Genomic DNA, 18146 nt, shown 5'->3' on the forward strand with positions numbered 1-18146 from the left:
TGTCATAAAGGAATGTATTTTTCAATAGGCTTCAAGAGATCTTCTTCTTCTTCCTCTTCCTGAAAAATCTTTTCAGGTTTCTGTATATCATTTCTGGTTCACATCAGAGGTGTTACTGGAGCTTCAAAGTGATATTATAGATGATGGCTTTTGAATGCTGACTTGTCAAGTTGTTTCTAGAATCCTTGTCAGCAATTTGTCATGACACATACATAATGCACAAATACTTGCCCATTACAGTGTTCTGTACTCTGGCTACATTAAGGTGGCATGGTCAGTGCTTTTTTAAAAGTATAGCTTCAGCTGTTTATATTTGTACTTTGCATTGTTTCAGGTGGCTTCTTAGGAGCTTACAAGGAGTCCAGGAGAGCTGGCTATATTTTAAAGAGGCCTTATTGAGGAAGCAGGAACAAACGATGCCGATGTGCAGAAAGAATAGCAAATTTGGCAGGTGACCAGCTTGGCTTAACAATAGGGTGACCATGTGTCCAGTTTTCGACCAGAACACCTGGTCGAAAAGGTACCCTGGCGACTCTGGTCAGCATCGCCAACCTGGCCGTTAAAAGTCCAGTCGGTGGTGCTGCAGAGCTAAGGCAGGTTAGTCCCTACCTGTCCTGGCTCCGCACTGCACCCCAGAAGCGGCCAGCAGGTCTGGCTCCTAGGTGGGGGGGCCACGGAGCTCCATGCTCTGCCCCCCCCGAACACCGGCTCCACACTCCCATTGGCTGGGAACCACGGCCAGTGAAAGCTGTAGGGGTGGTGTCTGCAGAAAAGAGAAGCACGCAGAGCTGCCTGCGTGCCTCCACCTAGGAGCCAGACCTACTGGTTGCTTCTGGGGTGCAGTGCGGAGTCAGGACAGGCAGGAAGCCTGCCTTAGCCCCCAGGCTGTGCCACTGACTGGGAGCCACCAGGGGTAAGCCCGTACCCCAACCTCCTGCCCTAGACCTGATCCCCCCCCCAAAACCCAGAGCCCCCTCCTGCACCCCAAACCCCTCATCCCCAGCCCCACCCCATAGCCCCCACACACACCCTGAGCCCTCTGCCCTGCCCCCCAGCCTGTGTTACACCCCAATGGCCCCCTCCCCGTAGGGAGTCCCCCGGGAAGATAGATCAGCACTGTATATTGCTAACACTGTTGCAAGCAACAACTAGATTTCCAGTTGACTGTGTCTCTTTAAATATTAATCTGTTTTTAAGAGATCACTACTATTCAAGATTTTTATTGTCCATTCTTTTTGGTGGAATTTTGAAGGGACACGGTCAATTTATAATCTAGTCAATTGTACATACAGACTAATATAGATATAAAATTGTGGACCTGATTTAGCACTTAAGTACATGCATGCTTAATTCTAACTCTGGTTTCATGGAGTTCTTAAGCATGTGCTTAAACTTAGATATTTGCTGAAGTTTTTTTCTGAATGGAGCCCTAAGACACAAAAATTGTACAACCTTTACAGGAATGATCCTGTAAACATGTGTTTACGATAAAAAGTAAGCACATTTCACTGAAACCTGACGTTTTCCCTTTTTTTGCAGATGTAAATCAGCATTTTAGGGAAAATGAAAACAATACAATAAATCTAGAGTTATAGCTACTAGCATACACTATGCAATTTTATGATAAATATTAGCCTTTGGGGGGGTGCTTTTTTGATAAGATATACAAAATTCAAAGCAGCTGCAGTTTTTCATTTAGTAGATGACAATAAAATCATAAAAAATGAAAGATTTTAAAGATGTAAGGTTTTGAATAAAAGATTAGTGGTGATGAAATTCTGTCTAATGTTATGCTTGCTGTGCTATCCCTGTTAACTGTAACTCAGATTTTTTTCCTCCTCCTTGCACTGCACATGAATATTGTGAGTGGCTATTGTGTTGCTTAGTAAATTGCTAGATAATTGTATGATGATTTTTTTAAAGGCTGTGGATGCTTTTATCTGTGCCTTTTTAATCAATAAAGTTTCATTACTTTTAACTTCACCTAGAAGAATAGGCATTTTAGGAAATAAAAAGGAGAGAATGGTATTTGAAATTGGAACAGTAATGGTGAAAACTTGTGACAGAGTCGCTTAGCGAAATAATGACCGCTTAGTCCTAGATTATTCATCCGCCTTGCAACTGAATTAATTTCAGGAACATTGCTGTGCAGTTTGGTTCTTACACAGCTGATTCTCAGGGACTTGAAGAAACCGTGAGGCAACCTTCATAGCTTCACTAGGGGTGTTTGTGTGTGTGTGTGTGTGTTGTTTTTGTTTTTCAATCCTGAATATATCTAAAGTAACCCAATTCTTGCTAGTATTCACATGGGGCCCAGTAAATAGTCTTTGTTCAAGAAAATCTCCCATAGATATCACTAAGAGATTTTGTTATTATTTTTATTTATTACTGATTTGGGCTCTTAATTGAAAAGTTGTCTTTATAAAGCACCTTGTACCATCACTGTGAAAATAAGCAAACTCATCTATATGGCACATAGTCAGAAAAGTTATTTAAATATGCGTTATGATGGCTTTTAGTATTTTACACTGGTAAAATATGACATTACTATATGGGCTAGGGCAGTGGTTCTCAAAGCCGGTCCGCCGCTTGTTCAGGGAAAGCCCCTGGTGGGCCGGGCTGGTTTGTTTATCTGCTGCGTCCGCAGGTTCAGACGATCGCGGCTCCCACTGGCCGCGGTTCGCTGCTCCAAGCCAATGGGGGCTGTGGGAAGCGGCGCGGGCCGAGGGACGTGCTGGCTGCCCTTCCCGCAGCCCCCATTGGCCTGGAGTGGTGAACTGCGGCCAGTGGGAGCTGCGATCGGCCAAACCTGCAGACGCGGCAGGTAAACAAACCGGCCCGGCCTGCCAGGGGCTTTCCCTGAACAAGCGGTGGACCAGCTTTGAGAACCACTGGGCTAGGGCAATACCCTACACATGCAAATAGTTCATACTCATCTGAATATTCTGACTGATGTATTCAGTGGGAATACACATGTGAATTTGGAGTACTGTGAGGAGTAAAGGTTTATACTCGAGACCCATGAGACCTGTTCCTTGCAATCTATGAGTTAGACTGTCAGATGTAACAATTTGCCCCAAGAAAGGGCAATGCATAATAACATAGCTCCAAGGAGCAGAACAGGAAGGGAACTGTGACTCTCTGCTTCCTCACTAGAGCAAGGGGGAGTCAGTCCGCCACTAGTATATACCAGCAGCAGATTATTTCCCTTTCTGCACCAGTGCTGCTGGATGGTGCACTGTGGGGGAGGGAAAGGGCAGAGGCGAGGCCTTGCACTCTTGCATGCTGTCGTAAGGTGATAACCATGACCTAAATAAGGCAGAACTAGGGCAGAGTGACTTTCTGTTTTTTTACATACCTTTTGATGATGATTCCCCATTTACAATTACATTTTGAGACCTAGCAATTAGCCATCTCATAAATCCATTGAATATGTGCCATGTTAATTTTACATTGCTCTAGTTTTTTAATCAAAATGTCATGTGATACTAAAAGAGACAAGATGGGTGAGGTAATACCTTTTATTGGAAACAACATGTAGTACCAAGTCAAACTTTCTACAGAAGTCTAAGTATATTACATCAGCACTATTACCTCTATCAATCAAACGTAATCTCGTCAAAAAAAGATATCAAGTTAGTTTGCAGGCTCGATTTCCCATAAACCCATGTTGACTGGTATTGATTACATTACCCTCCTTTAATTCTTTATTAATGGAGTCCTATGTCAGCCGCTCCAGTCCTTCCTCCTCTGTCAAAGAAGGGATCTGAACTGTGGAGTCTGCAGGCAAGTAGAGAGAGAGTCCTTGAGAGATGAAAAAGGACAAAAAAGTTTACAAGTTACTTTATAAATAACCTAACTATCCTTATAAAACCTAATCTGGCTGACTTAAAACTACTATATGAAAACAAATTGCCTCATTTTTAAATCTTAAGGATTTTGGATGAGGAGCTGCATGGCCTCTTGGAAGACTTAAGCTTTCACTGAGAGACCATTAGTAGGATCCTGTGTTGCCACTCTGCATTTGCCGAGATCCTGCTTTGTCTCTCATGCAGCTATCAGATCTGTTGCTAAAGTTTGTTCTATTTACCATTACATCTGCCCAGCTAGAGGCCAAGACCCCAATATGACAAAAACAAAGATGAAAATCATGGCATCCAATCCATGGCATTAACCAGCCTCCATGGTTTTCAAATAATAATTACTCACTTTTAGCCACCTTTGTTTCATTGCACTTTTCCTCCTTGCAAAACATTTGTGGGCGTGTCTCATTATGAGTTTTCTGACATCTTATTCAAACAGTTGCTTCTGTCTCCATTGATATCAATTGCTGGCAAGTTACAGTGGATTGCTGAATCTTGGCCTTATCTGTTATAATACTTGCAGCCTAAAAAAAGCATGCGTAGAAATAGTACAGTGTCTAAGTCCTTTTGTCTAATGTATTAACTGACTACTTAAAGGCTATAATAATTTGTGCCTCAAACAGCCAAAACATAACTTTATTTTCCTTTCAACTCATGTGAATCAAATCTCTTACCTGATGAACAGACTGTTGCAATGTATATATTACAACCATAGAAGCCATACATTTTAAAAGATATGCATGTTCTGTAGACGTATTGATGGTAATTTAGTTTAAAATATTGACTTTGGAATTCCTGATTTTGTTTTTTTGTTCCCAGAGGAAAATCATCCAGGATTCCATTAATCCCTCAGAACCTGTGATCAGGAAAAGGCTAGGTCAGCATTAACTACCCCCAAGTTAGCTAACCAGAATTTAGCCAGGCCCTTTTGAATTGTGTAGATGCAAGTTAACACCTTTGACTCTGATTTAGCTGGTTGAGGTAGACTGTAGACCACCCAGCCTTCATCCTCCCCCCCTCTACCCCCTTCCCCTTCCCCACCTGTGTTAGCTAACTCTGACCTAGCCTCAGTTGTTTTCTAGTCTAGACAAGCCCTCAAATTACCTGATCCATCTTGACCAAAAAGGGTTGATTATAGCACCCTGCTGGGCTCAACAAACCCTCACCTGGATCAGCAAGAAGGGTGACTGTAAATCTACAGGAGGTGTCTTCCTCTGAGGGTTGGTTTTAGTAATTGCGTTGCATTCCATCCCAGGATTGTCACTATTTAAAAGTCAAAATAACCTAGACACCACTTCCCTTTAAAATATGCATTTTTTTTTGCAACAGAGTTTATTCTATTCACCTATTCACCTTGTAAAAATATTCCAGCAAAGGACATGTATTCGTACATATGTCTCAGTTTGGGGTATGTATATTTCTGCATATACATAGCCATTTCTGAATTTGCATCTCCCAGATATTTGACAGAAATGTAGTAAAATTGGATAGTAAAAAGTTACAGTAATTATAATAGTATCACTGTATTTTTGCCAGTGTAGAATGCTAGTATAAGTTGAAAAGTGTTGAATTATTCAAGAAGAATCTTTGACAGCTGGAGTGAGGGACTTGTATGAGAATATCTCTTATTCTTAATAAACATGAACAACCTTTTGAGGAAGAAAATCAGTTTTATCTCTTTCAGGATATTGATGAATGACAGTCTAGTCTGAATTTTCTTTTGATGCTTTAGGGTGCAATCTTTTGATGTGCACATGTAATACTCATTAATGAAAGCTGCATACACCAGGCTTAAGTAGTATATGTAGGATAAGTGTACTGGAGAAGGTACAATTTTTAATCACTAGGAAGCTCCAAAATTACATTATATAGTAACTCTGCTGCAGCTCACAGACCTGTGTGCACTCCTAACATAGTCCATAGCAGCCCTGGAATAAAAGTTGTTCTTTGTGTTTCAACATTGACATTTGAATAAAATATCCATTTTAGCCTATTGGTTCCTTCACAAAAGGAAAAAAGTGAATTTAGTCTTGTCCTGTTAGAATATACTCTGTATATCACTTGATCACAGATACTTTTATTATCATAAAATCTGAACACTTAACAATCTATTAATGTGTTTATCTTCACAACACCTATATGAAATAGGGAACTATTATTCTCACTTTGCCTATAGAGAATACAGAGAGACTAAGTGACTTACCCAAGATCATGCAGCAAGTTAGTGGCAGAGCAGGGAATTGAACCCAGGTCTCCAGCTAGTGCCTTAGCCATTAAACCATCCTTCCGGTCCTATTTTGATTAAAATTTTATAAAAATGAGTTAATAAATTATGTAGAGTTTTAGAGGTGAATGTAAAATACTGCACAGTTCAGATAACAGCTGTTGCTGAATTTAGAGAATTGTTAAGCCCTATGATTACTATTCAGTCCGTGGCTATTCTAGTACATGTAGTAGGGCTGACATTCCAAGTAATTTCTCAGTTTATTGGACCCTTCAAAGCTTGCTTTCTTCCCTGAAAGCTTAGGTTCTGTTGTCCCTAACATCTCTATTTTGAGGCCAATCTAATTCTTAGCTCCAGGGCCCTCTGTTCTAGCATGATTCAAAATGCAAGACAGAATAACCAATTTGTTTATATGTGGTACATTAAGACAAACCTTTTGCTGAAGATTTTTACATTTTTTTCTAGCTGTTTCAAATTCTATTACCAGACAAGACTAACACAATGAAGCAGTGTGAGCTTTGATGGAGTACCACTGACAGTCACATTTTTTTAGCAGATCTCCATTATAAGTGAAAATCACCAGTGTGCTTATACAAAGCATGCTCATCACTTAAATCTCATGTAAGCACTATTTTGAGGAGTTATAGGGTGCATAGGCCTTATGTGGGTTCTCTGCACAGGTGTGAATATCAGCCTAAATGAGATCATGGTCACGTTTTCTGGAATTATATGTGCTATGAATATAAGGTGTGCACATAAATATATATTTCCAGACAAAAATAACCCTGGTTATGATGGAATGAGGGCTAACCCTATACTTCCTTTTAAATTGATTTGAATAGAATATTAAATATCCATATTTTAAAATAAGTACCAGATGGTAGAAACTCGCTGTTAAGTTTCCAGCAACTGCCAAAGCTTATTGTTCATGCCCCTTCCACTTAGGACTTGGAGACCATTACCAGTAGCCTCATGTTACCTAAACGCTGCCCTTTCCAATCTATGAATTGTACTATTGATAACAATAAACAAATTAGAATTTACCTATATTTTGTAATTTTACAGGTATTTTCTAAGTGGATATATAATGTTTTCCATATATCCCAACCTTCATCCTGTTGTTAGTTATGAAAATAAGGAAAGCATCCTCATTGAACAAAATAACTCCATCTTGTCTGACCCGTCTGGTGCACGTGAGTAGCTTTCCTAGGACCAGAATAAGATTAGAGCTTGGGTGAGAGCTAGCTGGCTGAAGCTTCACCTAGAGAAGATTGAGGTGATGTTTGTAAGCTGTGGGCAACAACTGGAAGGAGTGGCATAGATTATATTGTCCCCTTTGATTGAAAACTTGTGCTCACCATTTGTTTCTCAGGTTCATAATTTAGAAGCCTTGTTAATTTGTATTATATGTAAAGTTTTAGCTAGGTGTGGTTGCCAAGACTCTGCTTTGCAGCTGCTCTTGGCAGGAAGGATGCAATGTGGACCATGGGACCATTGCTCAACTCCTGTCACCTGTTAGTTAACAGTATTTTAGTGGCAGTATCAAGCAATTAATGATGACAAGCATTGTTTTATTGAGACAGATTAGTAATTTTTCTGCACTGTTTTCTGTGCACAAGTCTGTAAGTGGGGGTGATCTGGATCTCTGCACATTATAGATGGAGCATTACTGACATCTATAGTTTAGAAAGACAAGGTGGGGGAGGCAATACCTTTTATTGGACCAACTTCTGTTAGTAAAAGAGACAAGATTTCAAGCTTACTCAGAGCTCTTTTTCTGGATCTCTAAAGCTTGTCTCTTTCACCAACAGAAGTTGGTCCAATAAAAGATATTACCTCACCCACCTTGTCTCTCTAATCTCCTGGGATCAACGTGGCTACAACAACACTGCAAACAACCTATAGCTTAGGTGCTTAAGTGTTATCATTGTAAACTCACTCTTTCATTTGCATACAACTTTCTGAAATTTTCATCATTCAGGATGAAACATTCAAAGCCGGGTCTTTGCCTGAGGCAGAGGTACTTCTTTTTAAACTTGAGCAAAAACAACTGAGCCCTTTTTGAGACTCTGGACAATGGGGAAAGGAGGAAAATACATTTCCATTGCAGCTGAAGCTTCCATCCACACTGAGCATTCTCCAGCCGTGGGGCACAGGGGCAAAGTGAGCCTTTCCCTGTAATTGCAGCCCTCAGCTACTCCTGACTGGGATGGGCACCCAAACTAAGAGCAGGGAGACTGTTTTCCCTGTGCCCTCAGTACTCCCTTTGCTGGCTCTGAAGCAGCCTGGAGGAGGAAGCTTCCTGAATCAGATATGCAAAGGATGGACCTGGGGTTGGAGGAGGGAGAAAGAGTAGATTGAGACAAGAACCTGGGGAAGACTGGACTGAGAGACTAGTTGGGTGGATGGAAACAGAGAGAAACTTGGACTGAGTGCCAGGTGTGTGGGAAGAAGGGGTGGGGAAGATTGGCACTAGCTGAGCAAGAAGACTGGAACAAGATGCTGGGGGAGGAGAGACTGGGACTCCAGGGAGGGAAACATAATGGGGACTGGGAGGCAGTTTTGGGAGGGAAGGCTGAGACTGGACAAGGTCCCCAGGAGACTGAGACTGGCTGGGTATGGAGACTAGGACTGGGAACCAGTGGGAGGGGAGCAAGGGAGGGTGGGACAGATTTTATGAGGAGCTGGAGTTTGCGGGAGACCTGGGATTAGCTGGACAAGGAGTCAGGGAAAGGTGAAACTGGGACGAGGAGCTGGGGAAATTGAGATTGAATGAGGAACCTGGGGAGGGAGACTGGGATTGGGAGCCAGTGGAAAGGGTAAACAAGAGCAGGCAGAGAGACAGATAAGACTGGGAGTCAGGAATAGAGAATTGAGACTTGGCTGGGCGAGGTGAATGAGGACAAGAAGCTGGGGGTGGGACTGGGCAAGGAGACTGTGGCTGGGGAGCAGGAGGGAGTGACTGTGATTGCAAATAGAGGAAGACTGAGACTCATGCAGAGCCCAGAGGTGGAGACTAGGACTGAATGGGCATTGAGATTGGGACTGGGCTAAGGATTCTGAGGAGTGGAGCCTGGGACAAGGAGCCAGCTGTGGGGAAGAGACAGGTCTGGGATAAGGACAGTTTGGAGGGCAAGGGGTCAGACTTGGGGCGGAGGGTGAATGGGCAGAAGGGTCTATGCACACTGGCGCACACTCCCCTCCAGAGCCTGGAATGGAACCCAAGTTTACCGAGTCTCTCCATTTCTCTGCTGTCAGCAAATATCTGCAAAACCCACTAACAAGACACATGTCTCACTCCCCCCCCCCCCCCAGTGTTGATCCACGTAGAGGATTACAACCTGCTATTGCTATACGTCACTCCCTTTGCTCAAGTGGCAGAGGTCTGTGCCATGGATCTAAAGATTCCAACTCTGCTGATGTCCCACGTGAGTGTCCATATGTTACATGATGGAATTTCTGTTTTTTCAATTTTAGATTGTTTTTTTTTAAAAAACAAGGAAATTACATACATGCAAACTACATTAAAATTAAAAGAACATTATTACGATTGCAAAGTCAAATGCTCAAAGGTTAGGAAATGCCAGAATTAAGGTACTTTTATTACCCCCTTTGTGCAGATGCATTATGATACATTCTTTAATGCCGTGAGAACATACTATTTTTTTCCACAGGAGCCCTGCCTCATTCAGTGCACGGGATGGTTGGCACTCTGGGGATGAATCAGGGCTGATGTAATGAAAAGGCAATTGTTGCTATAGGACTCCTGCATCATTTGTTGCAGAAGTTGCAAGGTGTGTAGTGAATGAGGCAGGGGATTATAGGAAGAGAAAGAACAGAAGACAATTGAATGCTGCCCTAGAGAATTAGATTCAGTCCCAGCCTCTGCCACTTAATTCCTATGTGATGCAGTGCAAGTCCACTTATACCAAACTTTTCACAGGTAGTCACTAATGGTGTGTTCCTGCCTGACTTGAGACGCAGGTGTATGATTTGCAGAAACGCTCAGCACTCAAAGCTGCAACCGAAGTCAATGGGAGCTCTGCTTTGAACATAGGAAGTCCTGTGAAAAATCAGGCCATAGTTGTCTCAAGTTGGTTACCCAAAATTAGTAGACACTCTTGACCTTAACCTTTCTGTTCCTTAGTTCCCCATCTGTAAAATGGGGGTAACACCAACCCTCACAGGGGTGTTGTGAAAATTAATTAATGTTTGTGGAGCATTTAGATTCTATGGAGACGAGCACCACAGGGAAACCCATGAGGAAACTGATAACTCTGTTCAGAGCAGGGTTTGATAAGTATGCAGTCAGTGAGGCCTAGGGCCACGTGTTGAACAACAAGGAGAAAAATACTGAATAGCTGCTCACTGACCATGTTCTGAATGAGGCAGGGTCCTGTGGAAAAAACAGTATGTGATCATGTAATTAAAAATGTATCAAAATACATACACACAGGGGGGCTGGATTAAGGTTGCACAGACAACTTTAATTCTGGCATTGGTTAACTTTGAGTGTTCACTTTTGCATGCTGCCAAAATTTTGATGAGCAACAAAAGTAAGAGAAGGGAAATGCCAATCTTCAACTAAACCTGAATGGGTTTGAGTAAAGGCGCTTGTCTAGCCCAAGGGCTATCTTCCTGTCAAATCTCAAAGACCAGCTACAAACAGTGGAAATGTAAAACTTCTCAAAAAATGGCACAACAATCTTTTCTTAAATAATGGAAAGTGTGGTCACCTAAATATACAGTTTGCTACCACTTTCCACTGTAGTATACATACAGAGTATGTCTGCACTACAGAGGCTATATTGGCATAGTTACGTCACGGTAGCGATGTCAGCATAACCCCATAGCATAGATGGGGCCTACACTGATGCAGCGGGTTTTTCTGTCAGTGTATGAACACCACCTCCCCAAAGAATAGTAGCTGGGCTGATAGAAGCATTCTTCCCTTGACCTAGCTATGTCTACACTGGGGGTTAGGTCAGCATACCCACGCTGGGATTTTTCACACCCTCTCCAATGCAGCTATGTTGATCTAAATTTTAATTGTAGACTAGCCCATAGTTAGATAAAGCATGTATGGGTCTGACTTTTTCCCCCCACTGCTTTTCACCTACGGTAGTCATTTACATCTGTGCACAATGGGTGTAAAATACTATCAAATCAGCATTCTCCACTCACACCAGTGGTAGCATTTTACATCAACTTTGCATAAGTATAAGTAGCTGCACAAGGTGCAAAGCCATAGAGAATTGAGTCCTAAATATCTATAAAATATGATGACTAAATTTAGCAAAGTAGATATAAGGTTTTCCAGATACAGGGGTTGCACTTAAAAAGGTCATTCCATTTTAAAAGTCACTTCAGAGAGATTCCTTATATGGGGGATACTGCTGGAGCCAGAAATATCTCTAAACACAGAATGAGTTTTCTAAGTATGACCACTGTACATTCACATAAATGTATCTGACATGTCTTTATCTTCAGGGATTCCTAGAATCCTAACCATTTTGTTGTGCATTTATTTCTTCTTAATCAGGTTTTTGCAAATCATTAGCTACCCACGTTTCAGAGCGCAGTTTTCCCATGTTTACCTAATTCACATGTCTGAATGCTGTAACTTGTCCATCATTGTGTATGCTCATGAGGTCACACCTGTAAATCACTGCATTTTTCCTAATTTTCTAACTTGTTTGATGCTGCTTCCTGCAGTATCTGAAGAATAGAAGCATTTACAGAAAAGCCTTTAAGGCAGAGTTTTGTACGGGGCTGCTCTGGCAGCAATACAAGAAGAGAATCAGCTCCAGTGGGATTATTAGCAGGCATGGGGCGGGGGGGCGGAGAGAAAGGAGGGGAGAGAATAGGCAAGCAAGCTTTACCCATGCCGGTAGGCACATAGGCCACTCGATGGGAGAGCTAGTATGAATAATAATTATTCCTATAAAGAAGTGATTATGTATATGGGAGGGAGTAAGGAGTGAAATGAGGGTAGAGTGGGAATAAGTTTTAAAGAAAGAAATGCAAAGCCATGTATTAAAAATAAATGATAAATTATTAGTAAAAAGTGTAATGCCATCTTCAGGGCCGGCTTTAGGAAGTGCGGGACCCGATTCGAACAGTTTTGACGGGGCCCCGTCAGGGATGACTAAAAAAAAAAAAAAAAAACACGTAAAAACAACACGTGGGGCTTGTACTCAGCGGGCCGCGCTCCTAGTCTTTGGCGGTGGGTCCTTCACTCGCTCCGGGTCTTCGGTGGCACTGAAGGACCCGCCGCCAAAGTGCTGCCAAAGACCCGGAGCGAGTGAAGGACCCGCCGCCAAAGTGCCACCAAAGACACGGAACGCCGCCGGGTGAGTAAAAATTAAAAAGGCGCCTCTAGCCAAGGAAGGGATTCTCTGCCACTTGCCCCCCACTATGGGTGGCCCTGCAACTGGGCGCGGGGCCCTCTTAGGCGCGGGGCCCGATTCGGGGGAATTGGTGGAATTGGCCTAAAGCCGGCCCTGGCCATCTTGGGTTTCTGCTGGCACAGCCTACTTTTGGTGGAGTTCGTTTTTAATGAGTGCCCTGGAATTTTGGGGCTAAATGCTTTCATAATGTGTAATGAATCACTGCCACATGCATGTACAGACAAACCTGGTCATTACAGGAATCTAACCCTACACGGTGCAACACCAAAAGCACAAGCCTGTACTATGAGGGCTGAAGGAGAGTTTCCTTAGTTGTGTGAAAGTAGCAGACTGTATAGTCACAGGGGTCAGCCACTACAGGCAGACATGATCACATGCCAAAAGCCAGTGTATGACAAGTGCCTGCAATTTAGGGGGGAGGGGTTGTTTGTTTTCTGTTATGAATTGGGCTTTGCACCATTCAATCTTCATGTGCTAGGCTGATCGGTAATTACCAGATAAAAGGAGCTGTGGTTTTGTTTGTTGTTCTCTGCTGCTGCTTGTCTTGCATGATGCTGCAAAGTAGTTTAGGCCTAATTTTTCTAAATTTTATCAAACCAGTTGTCAGCCAGTCTAGGAAACGATGATCTTTTAAAGACTGTTGTGGACATAAGGCCAGACTTACAAGGGTGTTTGGGCACCTATAGAAGCAGCTAGGCACCTAGTGAGATTTACAAAAGTGCCTAACTCCCATTGAAATCAGCACTTCTGAAAACCCCACTAGGAGCCTGTCTGCATCTTTAGGAGCCTAAACATCTTGTGAGTCTGGCTCCTTGTTCCTAGAGTCTGCTAATCTCTCCAAGGGCCTGATCCTAAAAAGGGATCAGCAATGTCAGACCCATATGCCTGCACAGAGTCCCACTGAATTGGGTTTTATGGAAAGTTACAATTTTAACCTGTGTGCAACTTTAACTCACTCCTGGGTCCTATGCCTCCAATGTGAGAGATGTAGGAAACTCCCTTAGCTCTTTAGACTTTTGGCCCTCTGAGTTGCCTGCCGTCCAGCTGTAAGGCTTTCTCCTACTTAGCAGTATCCAACCTCTGAGACCCCAGAACTTTCCTTTCTGAACGCAGTCAGGGATGGAGCACCAGCCCACCCTAGAAATAATAGTTCTAACTTTGGTGTCACTAGCTGGTAATTCTGCAGCCCCCGTTAGAGGCTTGGTGTCCTTTTCACTTTCCTCTGTCTTCCAGTCAGTCAGTCTATGGGGCCAAGAAAACTTGTACATGTGAGGTGTTGTTTCACTCGTAACTGACAGAATTCATCATTATATTATTTATGGGTGGGACATGCCTTAACCTTCCTTGATCTAGACTCATCAACTGTTGTGTAACAATTTAAAAATAAACACACAACCTATAGCCGAAAAAGAATTTATTCTTTTTTTGTATGTAATTTTAGAGGTTTTGAGAGATTTCGACTGTTGGTCACGAGGTACCTGAGGTTGGAGCAAGCTCAGCAGAGCAAGGCACTTAAACCACCTGAAGAGATCAAACATAAGAGTGAGGGGGTGGTCCTGCATGACCAATGCAGGAGGCACAAGACACAGGAATGAAAATCCTGCATATCTCCAGAGAAGCAGAATTACAAAGTATTTCAATATTCCCAACTCTCGGGATTTTATCATGAATCTTGATATTTGTTGTTTTTCTTATAGCTAGGGTGACCAGCTGTCCCATTTTTAAAGGGACAGTCCCATTTTTGGGGACTTTTTCTTATATAGGTGCCTATTACCCCCCACCCCGTGTCCCGTTTTTTCACAGTTGCTATCTGGTAACCCTACTTATAGCCCCAGTTCCTGGAATCCTTTGATTAAGTGAAAATATCAGCTTCTATTTTTTTAAAATGTAAATTTCTAGCCCTCAAATTTGCATAGAGAAGCTTGAAAATGTAACCCAGGTGTACCCTAAAGTCTCAAAAACCAGAAGACAGATTAAGAAACCCCAACTATACCAATCTCATGATTTTGGGACCTAACTCCTGATTTTTGAATGCTTGGGGTTGGCAATACTGGTATTTCTCCATTTTACATGGAAAAGATTTTACACCTTTGATAGTTTGCCTTTTAGGCACAAAACATTAAGAGTTAGCCTGGCAGTCATGGTGAAATATTAGACGAGATGTCTTTATCACGTCATACATGATTTCGCTGATGAGTGAAGAATATCAAAGGTGACAAAATTCAGCACTGAATGTATAATCACTATAGTTGGTTAATATCTTACCTCATTTTTCTGAAAGACATTGATGTTCTAAGTTTATTGTTATACTGTACATTTAGTTAGGTTAACCATAGCTTTATACCCTAATCTGAGCTTCATCTATCATTTAGACACATTTGTACAAGTCCCCTCGTATCACTGAAAGAGCTCAGCTGATTAATTTTGAAAATCTTACTCACACTCTTCAGATTCATAAAACCACTGAGCATTGACAAATGTGATGGATTTGAGATAGCTGAATAACTTCCCAGAACCAGGTTATAAATTGCCTGAAGAGGAAGCTCTTCGCTAGAATTCAAGAAGAAATGCAGAGAAATGATTTAAAAGATGAGTAAAAACTAGCTGTTTCTTTTTAATGTTTCACATACTAGCATCACATAATAAGTGGACCAGAAGTACTACTAAACTTAAATGTCTATTCACTTTATGTTCAGTTCTTTAAGTACTGGCAGAAGGAGTGTTAAAAGCTGTTAAATCATAGACTCGATTTCACATGAGACAGTTTAATAGCTGGCACAATCCCATAGCAGCAGAACAATACAATAAAACTGAAATGGCTGTAATTATTTTTCAAAAGGTACAAACTTCAAAGCTGCAGTTCACTGTACAGTATACACATACTTCTTATATACAATGCCTCTAAACTTTCAGAAAAGGATCTTCATCTAACAAGGATCATCATCTAACAAGAATTCCAAAAAGAAAATGTGCTCTAGACTTAAAATTAGATGGTTCTGACTTACTAGAGTCTGTCTTTTCAAATTACTTGGAGAAATGTCTTCAGAGACTCGAGGAGTTCTGCTTAGGCGTAAAACCTTCTTAGAGAAGGGCCTTTGCTTCAAGCCAAAGAATGCAAACTTTTGCTCTCAGAATTTATTTTACTGATCTGCACTCTTCACACACATACACTGTACTCATCCCATGAGGACAGTGTGGTGGAGAGAGTGGCTGCATGTGATGTACATTCTTGTTCTATGGTTAAAGGGTAGACTGGGTTGAAAGACAGATTCCTTTCTCAGTCACCAGAAATGTGAATCTTTCTGAATCCAGTGAGAAGGAAATCGGGCAACTAACTTCATGTCCACACTGGAAATAGAATAGTGACAGCTACAAGTAGATTGAAACTAGCAGAATTTTAGCACATTTCCCTGACTGCGTAGGTAAGAATATTTTGTCTTATAACCAGGGCCCAGATCTTCTCCTCCCATAGAAAACTCTTCAGCAGGGGGTCAGGGAGAAGGAATCAGTGTGGTGATCCCTGTGTAGAGGACTTCCCTCATTGTCCCATCAGGCGTTGGGGGGAAAGGCAAGTTTTGAGTCAGGAGGAAAAGGCAGCATGGCCAACCCCCACTGGGTCTTTGGGAGGTCAGGACCATCCAGGCAGTGCCCTGTGCCTCTTCACCAGCTCTGACCTTAGTACACCTTCTCTCCAGTGCATCTGGATTGCTCATTTAGTAACGTTTAATATACACATTTGTACTGAAACTCTTTGTTCTTATTATACTGCCAGTTCAGGTGCTGTATCAGGCACCCTGAAGAAAATAATTGCCTGAGACTTTATTCTTTGAAGTACAGCTCATCCAGCTGCCAGTTTTCTTAAAGGAGCAAAGACTGGCATCTAAAATAGCTGTGCTTAGCTAATGCCTCTGCTCCAGGCTCCTACAAATCAACTTACAGCAGAGCTGCCCAATTTCAGCTCCAGGCTTGCAGGAGATGTGCTCAGTACTTGAGCAGAGAATGAGATTTGAACAATTGGCACTATCTGTTCTTTACTGTGAAATAACAAAAAATTACTCCATTAATAATTACCGCAAGTAAAAATGTAAATGTATTTAATGTAAATGCCCTTGATCAAAACACAGGAAGGGTGCCACGGGGTCAGAGGCTTTTTGGAAAATTATGTGTAAGAAAATTTGGGGAAAAATACATGGGTTCCCAGCTGGCTGAGAGACACTTTCTTCCTTAGTGTATGAGATTGCACACCCCATTCTTCAACCTATCAGGCAAAAAAATAGTGTGGTGAAGTGTGCAGATCCCAACCTAACTTGGGGAGTCAAAAGGGTTAACCCTCTCCTTGAGTGGGGGAGTGCACCCACGTCTTCATTCCAATGGTTACAGTGGAGAAAGGCAGCAGAGAAAACAGGGTGCAAAAGGACAATTCCTTTTTACTCAAGGGAGGCTAAAGAGAGATTTGATGGGTTTCATTTCCTGCTCCCCAAAGAGACTGGGTAAGAGAGCCTGGGTGGTCCCAGCAACAGTCTTGAAAGAGAGTCTTGTTCGATTTTTGCCACCATGAAGAGGTCTCTGAGCATTCTTTGGGGGCTGAATTCTGTGGACAACCCAATGGCAGTTGTTGCACCTCACCCAAAGAGCCCTTGCTTTCCCGCATCATCTGTATAAATCAAAGTCTGGACTAGAAGTCAGTACTCAGCCAGATGAGCCAGTTAAATGTGCAGGCTTCAGGTACATTCCCAACTTATGTATACAGCTTTTACATCTCTTGCACAGACTTTAGGAAGAGATTCCCAAGTCCTTCTGTTTCTGTTGTGACCAGCAGGAGACTCTGAATGGTCGGTCCATCAACTTCCCCAGTATCTATTGGATTTTTTTATTTTGTTTGGGGGGGGTTGTTTTGGGTTTTTTTGAACTGACAGAATTCTTTCCTCACCTGGGCTGGAGTGTGACTGCATCAGGACCAGCCATGCAGCCACTGTCAGCCTGGGGAAACAGCTGTCCAATGCATGGCTCAACAATCTGTGATAAAACAGTAATTCCATAAGATGTAGTGTTCAGCAATTATTCTGCCTTGGGGCTTTTCAGTTGCTTTGGCTTCTTCAGGATTTCTTGATTCGCCATCATTTGAGGAAAGTCTTAAATCATTTCACAAAGAACAATACCTGGGCATGCTCTGCAGGTTTTCTGGTCTTTTTGTTCCATAAACTGAATTGTGGAGAACTGGATTCTGCAGTGGCAGCTACTTGCAGGCAAAATGGGCAGCTTCAAAGAGGAAAGCACCAATACCAGTATAAAATGTGCTGGTTTCTCTATCTGTAAATTACCTTCTTTGAGCGGTATCTGCATCTTTTGTTTTGTGATAAATACAGTGTGTGGTCCCTTATCAGAGAGATGATCCTCCATGTTTTTGGGATGAAATGAAGTCAGATATATGGCTGAGTGAGTAACTGCTATCACTTTAAGGAAATGCCCCAGGAAGTTCTTCAGGAACTTCTGCATTTGTGACGTTAACAGGTAAAAACATAGGGAATCTGTCTTTGCAGAATTGTGTTCAGTCCTGTAGAGGCTGATCAGAGAGAAGAGCATGACCACCTCTGCCATTAGTTCGGGGCATGTAGACTTTTAAATCTGTTATGACTCTTGGTGCTGGAT

The 18146-nt window shown here is 42.2% G+C and overlaps 1 protein-coding gene and 1 pseudogene across 1 annotated transcript in view; both read left to right on the forward strand.

Moving 5' to 3' along the window:
* SLC35F3 (solute carrier family 35 member F3) overlaps positions 1 to 18146 on the forward strand; it is a 270207-nt gene that overhangs the window by 53125 nt on the left and 198936 nt on the right. The window lies entirely within an intron of this gene.
* Positions 1 to 18146, forward strand: part of LOC135875646 (rRNA methyltransferase 2, mitochondrial-like) — a 57345-nt pseudogene that overhangs the window by 27478 nt on the left and 11721 nt on the right.

Source organism: Emys orbicularis, chromosome 3 (assembly GCF_028017835.1).
Source record: "Emys orbicularis isolate rEmyOrb1 chromosome 3, rEmyOrb1.hap1, whole genome shotgun sequence".
Classification (NCBI taxonomy): domain Eukaryota; kingdom Metazoa; phylum Chordata; order Testudines; family Emydidae; genus Emys; species Emys orbicularis.